Raw genomic sequence first — 21,118 nt, forward strand, 5'->3', positions numbered from 1 at the left:
CTATAAAAAGAATGGTGAACTTAAGTATGATTCCAAATGTTTCTATTGAACAAAAACCAAAGTGTCAAATATGTGTTCAATCAAAATTTAGCAAAAAACCATTTAAATCAATAGAAAGAAATTCAGAAATTCTAGGACTAGTACATAGTGATGTTTGCGACCTAAAGAACACTATTACTAGAGGAGAAAATAAATATTTTATTACCTTCATAGATGATAAATCAAAATTTGCAATGGTATATCTTCTTAAATCTAAAGATGAAGCTTTAGAAAAAATTTATAACCTATAAAGCTGAAGTAAAAAATCAGTTAGAAAAGAGAATTAAAATACTTAGATCAGATCGAGGTGGTGAATACACCTCAAATGAATTTTCTGAATATTGTAGAAAATATGAAATTATTCATGAGGTGACGGCACCTTATTCTCCACAACAAAATGGAGTTGCAGAAAGAAAAAATAGGACTCTAATTGACATGATAAATGCCATGCTAACTAGTTCAGGGCTACCACTTAACATGTGGGGGGAAGCCTTATTATCGGCTTGTCATATACTAAACAAAATACCCTATAAAAATGAAAATGGAACTCCATTCGAGTTATGGAAAGGTAGAAAACCAAGTCTTAAATACCTTAAAGTGTGGGGGTGTTTAACTAAAGTAAGCTTACCTCCCCCTAAGAAAACAAAGTTACGATCTAAAACATTGGATTGTGTATTCATAGGGTATGCACAAAATAGTGCAGCTTATAGATTTCTGGTGTAAAATCTGAACATAATTCCATAGATGTAAACACTATATTAGAGTCTAGAGATGCAGAATTTTTTGAGGATGTGTTTCCTCTTAAACAAACTAGTGTGAGTGAATCTCTAATACCTCAAACAGAAGTTGCATCTAGTTGTCGTGGTATTCCTCAAATAAAAAACCAAGAACCTAAAGGAAGAAAAAGAGGTAGAGAAGAAGGCAACCTAGAGATAGAACCTAGAAGAAGTCTAAGAGCAAAGAAAGCTACTAACTTTGGCTCTGACTTTTATACCTTCTTGGTGGAGGATGATCCATCTACTTTTAAGGAAGCTATGTCTTCTTTGGATGAAAACTTCTGGAAAGAAGCTATAAATAGTGAAATAGAATCCATTATGTCAAATAACACATGGGAGTTAACGGATTTACCTCATGGGTGCAAACCAATAGGTTGTAAATGGATTTTTAAAAAGAAACTTAAAACCGATGGATCTATAGAAAAATTTTAGGCTAGATTAGTAGCCAAAGGTTTTAAACAGAAAGAAGGGATATATTTTTTTGACACCTATTCTCCTGTAACTAAGATTGCAACAATAAGAATGTTGATAGCTATAGCAGCTATCTATAACTTAGAAATCCATCAAATGGATGTTAAAACCGTTTTCCTAAATGGAGAATTAGAAGAAGAAATTTACATGGAACAACCTGAGGGATTTGCAGTCCCAGGTCAAGAACGTAAAGTGTGTAAACTTATAAAATCTCTTTATGGTTTAAAACAAGCACCAAAACAATGGCATGAAAATTTGATAAAGTAGTGTTATCAAATGGTTTTACCATAAATGATTCTGATAAATGTGTATACAGTAGATTTGAAGGTAATTCTGGAGTTTTGATCTGCCTGTATGTCGATGATATGTTAATCATTGGTACGAGTCTAGATGTTATAAATGACACCAAGAATCTTTTGTCAGAGAACTTTGACATGAAAAATCTTGGATTGGTAGATGTAATCTTAGGGATTAAGATAATTAGAAATTCAGAAGGGATTGTTTTAACACAATCTCATTATGTTGAAAAGATCCTTAGAAAATTTAACAAATTTGATTGTACTCCCTTGAGTGTACCAAATGATCCTAGTTCAAAACTTAAGAAAAATACTGGAAAAAGTATATCCCAATTAGAATACTCCAGAATTATAGGCAGTTTAATGTATCTAATGAATTGCACTAGACCAGATATAGCTTACACAATTGGTAGGCTAAGTAGATACACTAGTAACCCTAGTCAAGAACATTGGGATACACTTATCAGGATTTTAAGATATTTGAAAGGCACAATGGAGTTTGGACTCCACTATAGTTGTTATCCCGCTGTATTAGAAGGATATAGCGATGCAAATTGGATTTCAGATTCAGAAGAAACTAAATCCACAAGTGGATATGTTTTCACTTTGGGTGGTGGTGCTGTCGCTTGGAAATCTACCAAGCAGACCTGTAGAGCACGTTCCACCATGGAATCTGAATTTATTGCTTTAGATAAAGCAGGTGAAGAAGCGGAATGGATTAGGAATCTGTTAGTAGATATTCCTCTTTGATGCAAGCCAATTCCAACTATATCTATTCATTGTGATAGCCAAGCTACAATAGCAAGGGCTAAGAGTAGAACATATAATGGTAAATCCAGACACATACGTCTGAGGCATAATAATGTGAGGCAATTGCTTTTAGATGGAGTGATTGCAATTGACTTTATAAGGTCAGAGAGAAACTTGGCAGATCCACTGACCAAAGGACTAGTTAAAAAGCTAGTGGCCGAAACATCAAGAGGGATGGGGCTAAAGCCTATCAAATAGAATCACCAATAACGGCAACCCAACCTATATGACTGGAGATCCCAAGAACTAGGTTCAATGGGAAAAACAAGTTATTCGAGTGATCGGTGAAAGCACTGTACTTAAATTTTCAAGAGAATGAAAGACTTCTCTTGGCCTATCCCTAAGATGTAAATAGTACTAACTGTAATGATATGGAGGAAGAGCTGTGCTCTGAATGGGTCTATAGCTGTTTATAAGCGGGGTGCGTGGTTACAGGTACCCTTGATGGACTCACCTATATGAGTGTGGAAGTGGGGCCGCTTCCTATGAGAATTAAGGCTTGTTCTCTAGAGCGCTCATGAAACAGGACCAGCGCATGGCCGAAATGTGCTACCCCGATAGAACACGGTTACATTGCCGATATCGTGTGTGTAATATATGAAGGTCTATTACTCAAGGTTCTTAGTTCAAGACGTAGCTCACTTAGAACTTTTATAGACTCAAATATATAAACACTAAGTGGAGGTTCAAGTCCACAAGACACCTTCACCCATTGCATTATATCTTGATTTGCCCATATTTATTTAACATAATTTGATTTGAATTTTGATTCATGTGGGGGATTGTTGGATATTTTAAGCATTTAAAGGCTTTAAAGGATAATTTGACTTTTGAATCAAATTTCAAAAAATTTATATGGTGTAACTGATTTCTTTATACACCTTTCATTCTATCTTTAATATTTTATATGTTTTGGGCCATGTCTCTTCAAGACTTTTATGATTATTTAATATTTTATTTGCAACTCCTTTTTGCAATAAAGGGAGAAACGTTTGGGTATGAGAGAGACATTGAGGGTTGAAGGCTTGTTGATATATACACTTCTTTAGTGTGTCCTACAAAAGGCTATCTTCTTCCTCTTGTTTTTCCTCACTCAAAAAACAGTCCCTTGATCTTGCTCTCCGTTTTGAGTTTTCTTCTTTTATACTTGTATTTTTACAAGTTTCAAGCTTTAAGCATTTGTAAGATTTCTTTTAGGCAAATTGATCGGCATATATCGTGTTCGCAAGGTCCGAGCCGGTGCGTGCACACCGTCAAAGACAAGTATAGTGGTGTTGTATCCTGGAGATAGGTCGCAAGAGAACCCGATTGCATACCAAGCGTGGTGGGGGCGATAATCTATCTTAAGGGTAGCGTTATTCCGTAATGTGCCACTACCACTAAATTCTTCTCAATTTCTCACATATATGCTTTGATCTTTGGTTACGGATTTGCGGTTTACATTCGGGATCATCAAAGGTAACCCTTTCTTTATTTCATTTCAATTAAATATATCACTAGTTTTGTTGAACTAATCTATTTGACCCCTACATTATTTCCAACACACCTCTCAAATGAAACCAGACGAATCCTAACATCCAATCAATGGGAATTTTAGGAGACCCAAGAAAGCTATTGATTGGAGATTTAAGAACATTTTTGAATCAGGCCATGATAGGCTAGATTGTTGCTAGGATGGTTTATATACCAAGCTTCAATGTATAGTCTGCACATAGCATCCATAAACATTAGTTTTTTTTTTTTTAAAAAAAGGGATCTACACAAGAATTACTATGGAGAATAGAAGCTAGACTTCCATGTGGGGAGAACTGGAGAACTAATTACAATCCTCCTTCCACACCAAAACCATGTAAACGAGTTGCATTTGGATGATTTATGTGAGCAATTATTCCAAGCTTAGACAGAAAGTCTCCAACTCTCTCCTCCTCCTCCTTGTCTCTCTTTGTTAGCCTCTTCACTGCCACTAGTTGCCCATTTGGCAGACACCCTTTGTAAACTTCTTCATGGCCACCCTTTCCAATCAACATTTCTGCAAGTTTAGGAGAAAGAACAAATTACTGAAATATTACTTCAATTTAGAGAGAGAGAGAGAGAGAGAGAGAGAGAGAGATTGAGAGAATAGTATAAAATCATAGTTTTTATTCAAATTAGAACAGAAGATTAAGGGCTTCTTGGGCCTCCTTGTATACTAGCGAAATTGGTTTTTATTTGCAAATAAGATTATTTTAACTTAATCTTATTTGTGAATTGGGGGACATTAAGACCTCTTTTGAAGCCATTAACTATATTATTTCTATAACTACTATAGTGATTATTTTCAAATAATTACATTTAATTTTAGAATCATTTGCATGTAAGATTATACGCAAATAAATGGCTACTATTTTGTTGTAGATTCTGCTTTGTTCGTCGTTTTGTTTTGGCCAGTGGAACCGAACGTTTGGCCATTTTGCCATTTTGGAAAAGACGCTACGACGACAGGAAAAAATAATAGCTAAAAAAAAATTAAAATTTTAAAAATTAAAAATTTGCTAAAATATAAGAAACAATTTTATGAACTAAATATTTAAAAACTCTTTTTATTACCTAAAATATTAGACTAATCACGATACATAAAAACGGCTAAAACATAAGGGCAAAATTGTAAAAATAGAAGCTGATCGACTAGAAGGCATTTTTGCATTTTTTTTATTTTTCAAATAGTATGTGTTTCGTCACCATAATTTGGACGAAATGGAACTAACCACAGTGTTTCGGACGAAACGGGCTAAAATGGAATGGAATGCCGAATGAAACGGAATAGAACACAATTCTTTTCCCCTTGTTTGGTATGAAGCGAAACAAAATATATAACTCACACTACTGCCATTCCGCTCAATTCCAATGTTTGGTTCAAAAAATAATAGAATCAAGGGGTAAAACTGACACGAGGGCAAATTTAATGAAGAAGAAAGTGAGAATCTGTTTTCCGCGGCAAGAGGTGGTATTCTAATTCTGCCCTGGTCAAAATGAATGGGAGACTCGGAATCAGATGTCAATTTTGATTCATGATTTTTGCAATCCAAACTTAACCTTAGCTGCCTTTGGATGGCCAGAATCAGGAATCGGAATTGACATCATACAATTCCTAGTTTGATTCTCCCTCAAATGGAATGAGAAAAAATTAAAATTAAAATTTTAATTTAAAAAATTAAAATAAAAAATCCATTTTTACCAGGACAGAATCAGAATACCATCGCTTGGGGTGGGAAATAGATTCAAGCAATTTTCCGCCCTCTAATTCCCCGTGGTGTTAATTCCACCCTCTTATTCCACTCTTTTTTTCTTAATCTAATACAAGAGTCGGCAGAATTGGAATTGGATCCCAATTCCATCTCCTGATTCCGGGCAACCCAAAGGCACCCTAGAAGTTTAAAATAAAGAGCATGTGAACAAAAGTGTAGCTGTAATACTAGCTCCACTGTAATCTCTATTACCTTTTTGGTTTTTCCTTTTAAATGAGGAAATGATGGATGCCAAATAGCATTCTTCTTTAAATTTTTAACTTCTTTTAATAAGCAGCTAAATGCTATCATAATGGTAAAAAAGCAAATAACACCCATTCAGAAAATAAATTAAAAAAGTGAAAAATATTATTATAAAAAGAGTGCATATATCATTAACCTTAAATAATTATTAGGCATTTGCTAGGCAATTTCACAGAAAGCCATTTCATGGCTGACTTTTGCATGAGAGAACAACCACAGGGGCTCACTTTTCATCAGATTTTGTCTTATTCAAATTCTGCTAATGAAGCTGTTCTCTCATGCAAAAGTCAGTAACTAAATGGCCTGGCAAATCCTTAATTATGAATAACGTTTGGTACTCCATAAGAGTACATCTAAACCCAAGAGATGGGTCCCACCACATCCCCCCAATGGGAATGCATGAAGAAAAATTTCAGAATTCCACGTAGTTCTCATAAAATCCTCCAAAGTAGGTTCTTGTCGAAAAGGACACAAGAAAGTTGTGTTTCTCTGACGTAAGGGTGCAACTCTGGTCGAGTTGGGTCGGGTAGAGCCCAACTTGACCCGACTTGAAGAATGCCTTTTCCAACCTGAACCCGACCAGACCTGAGTTTAACCCGACCCGACCCAACCCAACCCGAATATTTAAGCTTAGAAAGAAAAAAAATTCATAAAAATTGTTGGGTTGCCCAATCCCTCAACCCGACCCGACTTCTTTTCCGGTTGACCCGGACCCGAGTTGCACCCCTACCTGACCACAGTTGATCACAAGTTCCATGGTGTTCGAACAGTGTGTATAAAGTAACTGCATAATCCCATCTTCAAACTTCTTGCAGTCCGCAATTCAAGGCATTTGAGCCGCTAACTTTGACTTCAGTCAAATTAGTTTACTAGAAGCTACCGTACATGAACATGATTTGCTGGAGGGCCCACTATTGTCGGCCCACTACATTAAATATTATCTTCTCCAAAAATTACCCTAGAACTTCATTGAAATAACGAAAAACCCGAGGAATGTAGAGCCGTTGATGTTAACAGTAATATTAAAAAGCGCAGTGATAAATTCACCCCTTCTAGGATGAATTCACCTCATATTTTTCAAATTGGGCTGTACAGCCCACACATTGGATGATCCAAACCGCCCATTTGATGGGCCACAACGTAAATAGGCTGTACCCCAAAAATCATTTCCATTGGATGATCCCAACTATACGATCTATAGAAGTTTCCATAATGTGATTCCCTCTTTAGATCGGAGGGTTAGAATCATCCTATGGAAATGATTTTTAGGGCACAACCTATTTACGTTGTGGCCCACCAAATTGGATCATCATGTGGTGTGGGTTGTACAATCTATTTTGAAAAATACGGGGTGAATTCATCCTAGAAGGGGGTGAATTTATCACTACCCAAAACATATTTATTAGACAGTCCTAACAATCCAATTAACGAATATAGGCCAACATTGGCTTGTTTTTCTTTTCTAAATGCCTATTTAAAAGTCATTTACATTGCCCATCTACTTTAAACTTCTTCTGAAATGACCCCAAAAAAGTTTTAGGAACAAAGAGCCGTAAATTGGATCGCGTTCGAAGTGTTCAACCCTAAAACAACCTAAACTAAGCCTTAGGTTGAGGGGGGTCAACCCTAACCCAAGCCACCTTTAAATCTCTCAATCTTACCTTACCTCGTCTAACGTAATATTCCAAATCAAGGCCCTGTTCGTTTAAGATTACGATGACCGATTGTGAGTCCAAAGAAAATTATTGGAAATTCGAGTCCATATTTGGTTTTAGATTCACAATCGGTTGTTGTAATCTTAAACAAACAGGGCATAAGGAGACGGGTTCAGGCAGGTAGGGTTGCCTAAGGCCCCAACCCTAGCCCGACCCGAAATTAAATCGTGTTGGCTTTTCCCAACCCTAACACATCACAATCCGGGGAACTACAAATCCAACCCTAGCCAAAATAAGGTTAAATCCATTGAGTTCGAGTTGAGCCCTGCTGAACTTGCACCCCTTATGCTACAGTAATACAACAAACTCGTCGAGTACAATATCCTAGCCATCCAATTAGTGTGATTTTTGTATCCCGGCACATCCATATCAGGGACCACCATATGTGATTGCTCAATGATACAACTAAGTTTGAACTAAGTGTGCACAATGATGGCCATATAAATCATAAAGTTTATTAGCTAGTATTAATCTAAGTCTGCCTCTTTAGCCTTTACTAATTTAGCTTACTTTTGTGTCCTTAATCCATCTCTCCTTATGATTAGCGTTTGAGTTGGAAGGTTTAGCGTTTGAGTTGGAAGGTTTAGATAATTTCCAATAATTTACGGGCATTATAGTAACTTCACACTAAACGAAGAGGCCTAACCCTCCCATCAGTTTTTGTACCCTCTACCCCTCTACTGTTTGAATTTTCTTTTTTTTGGAAAGAAGGGAAAACAAAGGAAAGAACAAAGAGAAGAGAAGCAGAGAAAGCTACAAAATTTCACTTACCAGAGCTGAAATTATCAGTAGCAACAACAAGCTCCTCATAATCAAAACTCCTCTAAGACGGCTTAGTAATATGTAAATCCTCACCAAACTCACTTCCTTCCAATTTTCTGTTTAAATTCCTTCTCGTTCTCATAGATTTCTTCTTGAAAACACAAATCAGATTCTTCCATTGCAAACCATGAGGCTCCAAATTCAAAGATTGGTTGACAACCAATGATTTATCCTCCGAAGAACTACTTCTATTACTTCTACTGTTATCAGAATCAACACCCAAAATTGGTATTTCTAAAACACTTCGTTGAGAGAGATCATCTGAAATTAAAATATATTTTGATTCTGTTTCTGGGTTTTTCTAGGTTATCCCTGTTTCTGCATAAATGATTCAGTTTTGTCACTTCAAAGATAGAAACCCATCAAATAGATAGATTATTATTTTATTACATGTTCTGTGGCGCTTTAGTGGTTAATATTTGCGGTACATCAGTGCCCTCGAGCCGCCGGCTTAATAGTAGTTGATGTTTTGTGGCACTTTAGTAGTATATAATATTTGTGGTACATCAGTGCCCCCGAGCTGCCGGCTTAATAGGAGTTGATGTCTTGTGGCACTTTGGTACCCCCGAGCTGCCGGCCTAATAGCAGTTGTTATTTTGTGGCACAGTGATGTAATCTAATCTATGTAGCAGGATTATCAGTTTTTATGTACGTTTCCGAGTACTACGTTAGAATTTTATCATTTAAGATGTGTACGAGAGTCTGATATTCTGTTTTGTGCTCCGTCATGATTATGAGTTTCTATTTGCTTATGTTTAATTTTGTTTGGCTTATTAATTCTGATGAAAATAAGAATTTTAAGCATATGTCTGTTTATTCTAAATCGTGCATTGTTTGACTATCAATTTTAGCCTCGTATTTGGCATGCTAAGATCCAACTAGGGCAGTGGTATGTTACTGGCTTTAAGCTCACTGTGGTTTATAAAAAAAAAAATTTCAGATTCCAAGTTTGACTGCGCATAAAATCATAGGGAGAGACAAGCACGTCGAGGAGTTTAGTTGTGGACTTCTTGTCATTTTGTGGATGTGAGTATGTATAGTTATAGAAAAATTGGTGTAGTATGAATAGTTTCAAGGATTGTAAATAAGAACTTTGGTGGTTGTTTATATAAAAAGTGATAGAAGTTTAGTTGCTCTGAATACTGCCCCAAGTGAATTGTTGATATACTCTTGATATTATGAATGTTTTGAAAGAAAGCCTTGCGTGCCTGTGAGATTTTGTTTTGCAGGTACGTGGCGCCTGTCGTGCCATCAGTTCGGGGCGTGACAGGAAAAACGGTATCAGAGCTTAGGTTTAAGATCCTTAGGGCAATTAATTAAAGAAGGAGAGTTGAGTAGAAACTAGGCAAGGAGCAATTAGGGAATGTCACAATGAATTCGTGTGCACCGGGGACACCTGGTTTAGCACATGAATTTGTTGTGCTAAGAAACTGCATGATAAACTCATGTGCACTGGGGACGCCTGGGCAGCATGTGGGTGGGTTGTGCAGGTACAAGATAGATATGAATAGTTGTGTTCCAAGAATGTGTAAATTTTGTTACTTTTTTAGTGTTATTATTATTATTATTCAGTTAAAATATATATTCTGATATTAAATGTGTTGTTGTTGTTGAATCAGAATGGTACCTCCTAGGAAACCTCGTACGAAGAAAATGAATCGGCAAAAGGAGAACTCTCAGGGCAGAGTCCCTAATCATTTGATGGAAGAGGTACCTCGGGAGGAGATAAGAAGTCAACCAGTTGGTGGATGGCCTCATAGAGATCAGCCATCTATTTCGCAACAAGCTGTCCCTCAGCCTACCGAACACCAAGGGAGTAGGGTGGAGGAGCTAGGCATTGCATTAGAATTAGTTCAAGAATTAGTGGGGTTTGTTCAAAAACAGAGATCACATCTACACTCCCAGTCATATGCTCAGGACATGTATAGTCATGACATATCTGAGTTCATGAGAATGGCTCGCGGATTTTCCTAGGTACTGGTAGCGCTCATGATGCAGAAGCCTGGATGAGAACTTCCAATAAGTTCGAAGTCCTTTACTCAAAATATGGTAATAAAAGCATTTTAAAATCTCTCGATCACTCAAACGAGGCATGCTATACCCAATTTTCATAACAAATGGGTAACAATACACAGAGTTTATAAAAATCATAGGGTAGACAGTTCAAAATTAATATTACAATTTTTAAAGAATCACAAATGAAAAGTTTTGGCGGAAAACACTAAGGAAGTGTCATATCACTTACCTCGAGGGCAAATCCCAAATCCTTTCAACTCGAAATCCAACCTTCTACTGATCAGGATCACCTTCTTCTCTTGTAATTTTGGTCGGATGATCGGATCAGAGCCGATCTTGGTCACAGCTGCAAGAAGAATGACCAGCAGCAATGGGGACGACAGAGGAGGCCGAATCTCTTGCTAAAAATAACAGTCGGACAAGAAATCTCCAAAACCAATGCTTCCTATATGCTCGTATGAACACAGAGAGGGTGGTCAGATCCTCGGAGGTTACTGGAATTTGAAGCCACAACAAAGGGTTTCAGATTCAAAAATGATGGAGGTGGTGATTGTAGGATCTTAGGTCAGATTTCATTGGAGGTTGTGGCGAGATGATGACCGATCTAGTAAGGGTTGCCGGAGGTTGAAGACGATGGTGGCTGCCAGGAGTGTTGTCAGGGTCGCGGGGATCTCACCGGATAAGACACCCAACCTTCTCTCTATGTGTGAAGAGAAGCAAAACCCTAGCCCAAAGCCCTTTTTCTTCTTCTCCTTTCTCAGATCTGAAATCTGTGGGGGTGAAATGGAGATGGAGGAATATGGGATTGGCGAGGTCAGATTCGGTGGGCGGAGACTGGCAAAGGCAGATCCGGTGGTCGGATTTCCCTCCTCTCTCCATGACACTGCAAAGGTCGGAAAAGCTCAAGGAACAATGCATGAAGGCCACTAGGGATTAAAAAGTAAATTATGTGTACTGTCATGGTTGTAAATTGAGTGTGTAAAAAGGGTATGCAGTGCAGGCTTATTTGTAAATAAGCGGATGAAAGAGGTCATTGTAATTATACATCTGGGGACCAAGAACAGATGGCAATCAACCATGCGGAAGCTAGTAGGGACGATTTCTGATTCTCTCTCAGTCTGAGTTTCACTGTCAACAGAATCAGAACAATTTTGAACTGTAACAATTCAGTTATGTTCATGGTGTGTTGGAATCAAAAATTACTTCTTGAAAGCAGTTTAGTTAGTCCTATTATGCCAGGTTAACTTCTATAGTTCCGATCCTAGCTAAATCAGAAAATATGATTTGCGCCAGCAGTTGTGTTTAAAAAGTACAGCTCTATAGATGACTGTACATTTTAGTGTCAGTTCCCAATCTGTAACTGCAATGTTCAGTTGCAAGTCAGACATTTGATTGCAGATTTTATTGTTTGCTAGCCTGTTGAATTGGAATCCAAATGCTGATCTGAAATTTCTGCCAGAAGACAGTCCATTTCTTAAATAGCTGCAGACTTTAGCTCCTATTAAAATAACTACAAATTTCTGTAGTTTATAACATTGTCCCCTGAATCACAAGTTTATAACATTGTCTCCTGAATCAAAAATCAGATCTGAAACATGATCACTGGTTCTTGATTTTACTGTTTCTGAAACTCCAGCATTTGTTCAGCATCGTTGTGAACTAGGTCTGTTCATGTACTGAACAGAATAATGCTTATTAGTTGTGTTTCAATTCAGCACAACTATAGAGATATTGTTCATTGTAGTTCTAAACTGAACAGACCAGCAGCATTGTGCCCCATTCAAGTAATCCTGAACTAGTTCAACGTTTATAGACTAGATCTGGCTATAACAGTTCTGAGTATTTGCTGCCGATCGGGTCCATAAAGAAGCAGAACTTTAAGACTTTTAATCTGTTTCGTTGCCAATCCAAGCATCTATCAATTCAGAGTCTTGAATTCCTAAACAAGTTGGTAGTGAACTAATCTGAGGAGGCGAACGGAACGGTTGACGCCTTGGACAATGAGGGGTGTTTTACTCAAAGATAACAGGCAAGTACTGCAAATGGGGGAATCTTCCAAGAGTAGCGAGAGGAGCATGAATATGTGATAGATTGGCCTTACCTAATCTGAGGATGATGGTTTCTCCTTGCATTTTCTTAGGAAAATAGAGGGGAAGTAGTCGTGAGAAGAAGGAAGAGCTCTTGAAAAGTTTAAGGGCTCTACTCTCCTACTTGTTCTTCTACATTGAGTTCAAGGGTATAAACTATTTCCCTTCCCTCTCTAGTTATTTCAGTTTTTCATTTGAATTTCTTTCAGTTTTTCATTTGAATTTCTTTCAGTTTAAGGGCTCTACTCTCCTACTTGTTCTTCTGCAATTTCTTTTTGTGAAATTCTCATAAAATACTAGCAAAATTCCATCCATGTCCTTGGAAACTTCTCCCGATCTGCTAATACTTTCGGAATCAACCTCCCACAGATCTTGTTCTTCCTATGCTCCTGAGATTTCTATACAACATGATTGAGTCCTCGACGGCCCACTCTGTGACACTTTCACTCTGGCTTTTTTTGTAGGTAGCCCTTTCCACATGTCGACCCATCCATGTAGGGGTATTCATTATTCAGTTTTAACCGAATAACCGAACCGAACAGAATTGATTCAGTCGGTTCGGTTCGGTTTCGGTTTTTATTTTTGGTTAATTCGGTCATTCGGTTTCGGTTATCTCGGGAAAAAAATTCGGTTAACCGGATAACCGAAATTAACCAAAAACATTATTTTTTCAAAAAATGGTGTAAGGGCACTCCGTAGGATTATCCAAACCGTCCTTTTGATTGATCACAACTTCAATAGGTTGTGCCCAAAAAACCGTTTCGATAGATTGATCATAGCCCTCCGATCGAACCGTCCAAATAGAATTTTTTTGTCTTTTTTTATTCGGTTATTCGGTCCGAATTTTTAATCAGTTCGGTTTCAGTTTTCGTAAAATTCGGTTCGGTTTCGATTTCCGAAATTTGATAACCGAAATTATTTCGGTTATCAAATTTTGGTTATTTCGGTCCGGTTATAACTGATTGAACACCCCTACTTTCGTGACTCGAACACGGGACGTGATGGTTGCTCTGATACCAAATGTTAGGTACCTTAACAATATGCCAAAAGCTCTAGAGCTGATGGAACGCGTTAGGCAAGGCCCTTTAAGCCTGTCCCATAACAGGCAGTGTCCCACCCAGTCTCATACCTAGGAGGGCCCCCACTAAAGACCATAACACACAATCATAAAGTTTTTCTGTTCCAGTTTGTTTCAATCAATCATTTGATCTCTTGTGAAGAACACGACATTAGCCAGATCCAGTAGCTATTCAAGTGGCTGTGGGCATCTGTTGTGCAGCAGCTCTAATTTTCTTTCTGTTCAATTGTGAATTCAAGAGGAGAAGCTCCATTGCAGATTTTGAGCTTGGCAGAACAGATCTAATGGTTATTGAATCTAATCCTGTTGTGATCTTCTTGTGTTAACAAGCTACAAGAAATTTTCCGGCAAATCGAGCAAGAACACAAATGGAGCTTTGACCATGTTTAAGTATTGTCTGCTTTGTCTTTGCACTGTTCATCTTGGACGTTCTGGTTACATGGCTTGAAAGAAGTTTTGAAATCAAAGTTCCTGCTTGTGCCATCAGAGAAGGTTGTTGTTAACAAAGCAAAGCCTCTAACTAAAAGCATCAATTCACATCCTCTGCCGCTGCCAATGTTGTTTTCTTTAAACAAAAGGTTGTGCTCAGTAATGGCCAATTCATCTATCAGTTCTCAACTTTTCCATGGAACATGGAACATTTGTAGAATTCTGTCATTGAATCGAGTTGAAGAGCCATCCCAATGTTGAAATCCTGACATCCAACATGGAAGCCAGTATCTCAAACTCACAACACATCATCACACTTTAGTAAGGCTTCCCAATGTTTAAAGTAACTGTGCTCCAACAGATCAGAAACAACACTGTCTTGGGTTCAATTTTGAGATACCCACAAGGCTATGTGTACTTGTAATTGATATCTTCAAAGGAGAGGATTTGAGGTTGAAATGAAGTTGTTTTATTTTGGGTGTTGCGTACAAGGGTATCATGTTGTGAGTCTATAGGTATATGATAAAGACATTACTACCCTGGACAATTTGTCATCAATTGCTTTTGATGAGAGAATGTTGCTTCACTCAGAGGTTGAAATGAAGTCATGCCTGTATCCAAAAGGTTTGGATCAGCTTCGAGCAATTACTTACAGCCTTGCTACTATTGGTATATTTTCTGGAAACTGCCTCCTTAATTCCTATACCTGTCTGCTAGAGAAAATACGCATGATAAGCTCCGGATGGTTCATTCTCAGTAGCATATTAAATCTGTTGAACCTATGGCAATTAGGCGTGTTCATTATTCGGTTAAAACCGAATAACCGAACCGAACCGAATTGGTTCGGTTGGTTCGGTTCGGTTTTTTTCCATTTCGGTTCGGTTTCGGTTTTTTTTTGGGCAATTCGGTTATTCGGTTTCGGTTTCGGTTATCTCCAAACAAAATTCAGTTAACCGAAATAACCGAAATTATGATAAAAACCATTATTTTTTCAAAAAAAAAAGTGTGATATGGGCACTCCAAAGGATGATCAAAACTGTCCATTTGATTGATCACAACTTAATTAGGTTGTGCTCAAAAAATCATTTCGATTGCATGATCCTAGCCCTCCGATCGAAACAAAGATTTTGCTTTTTTCCCTCTTTTTCTCCCACTATTCGGTTATTCGGTTTATTCGGTTATAACCGAATTTTTAATCGGTTCGGTTTCGGTTACTGAAATTTGATAACCGAAATTATTTCGGTTCGGTTATAACCGAATAACCACCCCTAACGGCAATAAGGGAGATGATATCCCTCTGTCTCTCTCCTTTTTTAGCTTTAACATCAAGGTTCAATTCAAAAAAAGAAGAAGGACAAAGTACACAGAGTGACTAAGACAATTAACAAAGAAAGAGAAAGAAACAGAAAGAGAATTCATCCCATCCTCATCCATTGGGAAATGGTAACTCGCAATCAAAACCTACCTATCAACCCCAGTTTTTGCTAGTGAATCAGATTCCAAGTTTGCATCTATCTCTCTATAAAGCAAAAAGATAACTGTCCATTAGAGATTTGATCAAGACTCTTCAATTTAGTCTGACAGTACCCATGGAAACTATCACAGAGATGTATCCACTTTATTACATTTGATGAAAACCAAAAAGGGCCCTGGGAGCAACATACTATAAAAATTCCCGGACCGTATCACTCATATTCAGAATATGGTGATTTCCATCTTCATGATTATGAAGGAGTCCATTGATGAAATCGACGACTTCCTCCGACATGGGAGGGTTCCGGTTATGAAATGGCGGGATTGGCTCATTCAAAGGCAGATCTAAAACCCATAACACATGCTGTATAAAAGCATTATGGATGACAACTAGAGCGGCCCTGCCAAGTCCAATCGGATTTGGATTGAAAATGTTAAAAAAGTGTTGGCGGGCAAAATTTGCTCGCATTGTGAGTCGATCGACTTGTCTAGCCATACTGTGTGTACGGTCATTCACCCAGGCGGTGGCTTCTTCACGCAGAGAAGCAACGATATAACCCTTGTGAGCTCGGTTATGCACATGTATAAGATGACTGTCGATCGCAAATCTTCCGAATACTCCATGAGCGATTTGGATGATATGATGATTCTGAAGTAAAACAAAACGTCGGTATTTGCAGGTGGCGTTGGGACAGACCTCTCGCAATGCAGGGCAAGCCCCGCAGTTTGCATCGAGTAGGGAAGTCTAGTGAGTTGAGGTAGCTAGAATCGAGTAGGAGCTAGAACTCACTAAACCTCCCTTCTCGATTCAAAAGAAGAAGATCGGCGGATCACTAGAACTCTGTTCTTCTTCTCTGTCTCTCTCTAGGGACACGGGCGAATGAATAAGGGGAAGACCATGCACCTCTCTCTCTCTGCATCTAAACCCTAAACCCTAATCTGCAAATCTCAAGCTGATTCTCTCATGTGTTGTGGGTGTTGGATTATAGTCTGTTAGTGATTCTCTCTGATTCTCTTTTCCACACACACCAGAAACCCCAAACCCTTGTTATTCGAACACTTTTTTCAACTATACACTTCATTTTCTGATTTCTCCTTCAGTTTTAGACTTCCTTCAAATTAAAACCTATTTATTTTTCTATCTCGGAATGCCGAGACAAGCAGAGATAGTTGATGTAGCAGTAGTTGCAAACTATGGGGCTTGCCCTGCATTGTTAGAGGTATGTCCCAACGCCACCTGCAAATACCAACGTTTCGTTCCACTTCATAATCAACATATCTTCCAAATCGCTCATGGAGTATTCGGAAGATTTACGATCGACAGTCATCTCACATATGTGCATAACCGAGCTCGCAAGGGTTATATTGTCGCTTCTCTACACGAAGAAGCCACTGTCGGGTGAATGACCGTACACACAGTATGGCTAGACAAGTTGAAAAACTCATGGCACGAGTAAATTTTGCTCGACAACACTTTTTAACGTTTTCAATCCAAATCCGATTGGACTTGGCGGGGCCGCTCCAGTTGTCATCCAGAATGCTTTTATACAGCATGGATTAGAGGTTTTAGATCTACCTTTGAATGAGCCAATCCCGCCATTTCATAATCCGAACCCTCCCACTCCTTCAGAATCATAAAGATGAGAATCACCATATTTAAATATGAGCGACATGGTTCTAAGAAGCCAATCTAAATAGCCCCTCACAATATCATGTAATGCCTATAATCCTTAGTGAACCTGGCATCCCCAAACTTGATCAATCAAAATTCAACTTTAGGACATCAAGAGCAGGTGGGTTCCCTCATACTGTTCCTTTATCAGTGAATGTGTGGCTAGTCATGTAAAACTCTCACAATTTACATAGCTCCAGACACCTAACCCCTAACCGTGGAAAGATATATCAATGCTAAGACAAAATATTTTTGTTAAATGTAGCATCTAATATCACAAAAAAAAAAAAAATTTCTCTCCCGTGAGAATTCTATTATCGCCCACTTTCCAAATGGTCCAACGTTTTTAGGTATCTTTCCCTACTTTAATCTCGAAGGTGGCGATCACTGACAGCATATCAATACGGGAATGTTGCTGTATAAAGAAGCATCTAAATTTTCCTTCAATGAAGGCATGTTCAATTGCAAAGCTCGAGACAAAAGAGAGGTTGACATCTACTTAAATTATTAAGTGTTCATTTAAGGTGCCTCCACACAAATCCAAACATAATGATCAATGGTAGTTCTTTTTCCCGAGCCTCTCCAAAGGATCAAGGCCCATGTTGCAACAGTAAGGGAATGAGTGTCGGATTCAACAAACTCAAAAAGAAAGATTCATGGATTCACCAATACTTCAATCAATTCTCAAATTTACATTTTTTTTACATAATATTATGGTTAGAACAAGCAATATATTGAAAATTTAAAAATGTTAAAGTGAATGTTAGATTTTATTACCATATAAAAATTACTATTAGGATGGATAAAACTGAATAACTCAAGGTAATTGTAAAATTCTGTAAGTAACATCTAGAAAAAAAATAGATAAAAGAAAATCTAGAAGTGTTGGAAAGAATTGGAATCAGATATGTGTCGTACAAGTACTTTGATCCATTCAGAAGATTTCGTGTAACATGGACCAAGCCCATGATGTAAGTCTCTTGTCATGGGACGCAAGCAGATACAGAGTTCCTTCCCTTATGCCTCTTCTTGTAATTAATCAAAAAACTTCATAATCTTGCTCCAAGATTATGAAATCCATTTAAGTACCTATTTTAGTACCTAAATAAACTCATTTAAGTACCTATTTTCTTCATTTCTAGACATTATTTTTCTGAATTCCTTCTCATCTCTACTCTCATTATAGTTGACATATTAGCCATTTTTGTATTTGTTTTACGTCCGAAAGGTGATTTCAACATGCAAAGGCTTCTAATTCTAATTCTACACAACTTTACTGTTAACTTACCAACTTCTACAAAGCTTAAGCTATTGGAGAAGTTGGTAAGTTAACATGGTTTCAAAGCCAAAGGTCTCTAGTTCAAACCTCCCGATAGCAAAAAACCACATGCGACCACATGCGATGGTTGGCCCAAAGTGGGACCACATGTGCCACGTGTTTGCCAAGTGGGCCACACGTGCGGGGGTATGTTAAAGTATAAAAGATAAATAACGCCTTTCTCCAACAGCTTAAGCTATTGGAGAAGTTGGTAAGTTAACATTTACAAACATGGGGCCATGGAATTGGAGGGTTTGCTTCTTCAAAACAGTAGACAATACATACATGTTCAAAAGAGGTACCCATAATTGCATTGTATTCAAAGTGTAAAGTGGACTTAATTTCTAAACTCCAAATGTGGATTTCTCAGTCGAGCAGCAACTTCTAAAAGGATAATGTCAATCTGAACAACTGAGTCATGGTTATTTGAGATCTTTTTTATTTTATTTCGAATGGTTGGTTATTTTAGATCTTTATTTCATTGAGACAGGTTAAAAATTCACTATCCAACTAACCCTTGCAATGTACAGATAAATTGAAGCTGTTTTTATCACTGGGTATAAGTAACTTGTCATTATTTGTGGTTTGGATTTAATCTTTTACACCCTAGTTATCTTTTTATTTGATTAGTTCCCTATATCATTGTTTCGTCAAAAATATTATACTGTGATCAATAGTCAAATTATCTGTGTTGATATGTACTATTGGTAAAGGAGCGCTCCTACTTGGGTTTATTCAACTAGTATCATAAGCCTGCACTTATGGTCCATCTATCTATAATATATACTAAGTATGTTTCTTTCAGTTTGTCATTCATCTTTACCAAGAAAATGTTTTCTGGAAAGTTTTTCGCTCACCGCCTCCACAAAATTGAATTTGCCACTATTAATTTCATTGCCATTTTTAAGATCTTCCACAAAATCCAATTTCACGATATCAATACGGTTTTTCCGTTAAAAAAGAAAATGCCCCAATATTTTGGGATTTATCTAAATGAGATACCCTAATAATTCATTTAAATTGAGGTTTTAAGTTTGGCGCAACTAATTTGGTTGCCACTATTAATAGAAAACATTAATAATTGGAAATGTTTGGCGTTAATCTCTCTAAACATCCTACAAGATTAGGCCCCCATAAAAAATTGTTGAGGTGAAACTCCATCAATTTATAAACCTACATAATTTTTCTCTATATCTCAATTTATCAATGTACACTCCCCTTCAAAGGAACATGCCAGATTATAATCAACGGAGGATAAACAAAGCCAAGGACATCTGTGATCTGAGCCCGGGCTTTTTTCAGTTCCTACAAGAAATGAAAATTCATGCATTTTCTTGGTATCTTTTTCTTTTCTTCATTCAGAAACAGGAGGCTGTACAAAAGTTCTCACCATGAAAGCTATCCAGATGACAGTCTCCGAAAGGTAAGGTGTTTTTTTTTTTTAATTTCTATTTTTTTGGATTCAAGTTTTCACTGTGTGCTCGGAGAGGGTGGGCCCACCATCTCTATCCAAACCTATGCATTAGGATGGGACTCACTATTTTCTTCAATGGGGTGGCCCTACCATTTTACACCCATACATAGCATGGGTCCGAAATACTAGTGTATGGATGTATGTAAATGCATTCACAGAACATTACAAACTTTCACAAATTTAAACAATTGATACTTATATTATTTCTCTCATCTTTTCCTTCTTGGATCTATGACTACGCAGTCCTTTCGACATAGATAATACTAATATTTCTAGTGTACTAACAACTCTTTTTCACATAATCTGTGTATGTATGTAGAAAGTTTCTATATTCATTTTTTTTCTGCTTTACATCAAAAAAATTGCCCAAATTTCTTTTTTAAACATTTAGTTCTTTTTTTGCTCTCCCCGTGCATCGCACGGGGTGTCTTCCTAGTCTCTCTATAAATAGCACCCAACAACACCTTTGCAAATATTTTTCCCACCAATTGATTCAGCAGACATAATTGAATAGGGAAACAGTCTACCCTAGACATTGCTTCCTCCCTCTCTCCTGCTCTCTCTTGGAGTGAATTATAGGATAAGTTGTTCAACATGTCATGCACATTTTTTTGTTGTTCAACTTCTCTATGGCAAGACCCAATAAAGAAGGAGAGAGAGAGAGAGAGAGAGAGATGGCTTTCCTACTCATATGTGTTCATTGGATGCCACTTAATGTCGTTATTGTTTTATCACAAGAAGTGGGGGCTCATCCTTATGAGTTTGAATCAACTTTAAAATTTGTAATTGATATATTTGGTGTACCATAATTGGTAACAGAACAATTTTGATCATAGAACTTTATTTGGTAACATGCCTACGAAAAATAAGAGTCGTAGAAGTTTTAGTGGTGGCAGAGGCAATATCGATTAGTGAAACTATTATTTCAACCAACATGCTACTGGAGTTGAATTTTTGGGATGCAAGAGTTGCTTTGAATATTGATTCTTTCGAGATGAAGAGATGAGTCATGCTTCATGTGGCTGATTTCCATGGAAAGCTTCACTCAGAAACTTTCGCATCACTCAGAAACTTTCCAAGATAGGCTCATGAGAGGAGAATTTCATTGATTGGTG

General features: G+C 37.5%; 1 pseudogene; it reads right to left on the reverse strand.

Annotated features, from left to right (window-relative positions):
• The window catches only part of LOC143850480 (uncharacterized), a 99,866-nt pseudogene extending 83,595 nt beyond the window's left edge, over positions 1–16,271 (reverse strand).
• Positions 16,272–21,118: the final 4,847 nt, after the last annotated feature.

This window comes from Tasmannia lanceolata, unplaced genomic scaffold (genome assembly GCF_043159265.1).
Source record: "Tasmannia lanceolata isolate RefF3 unplaced genomic scaffold, GAP_Taslan_0.1 ptg000018l, whole genome shotgun sequence".
Classification (NCBI taxonomy): domain Eukaryota; kingdom Viridiplantae; phylum Streptophyta; class Magnoliopsida; order Canellales; family Winteraceae; genus Tasmannia; species Tasmannia lanceolata.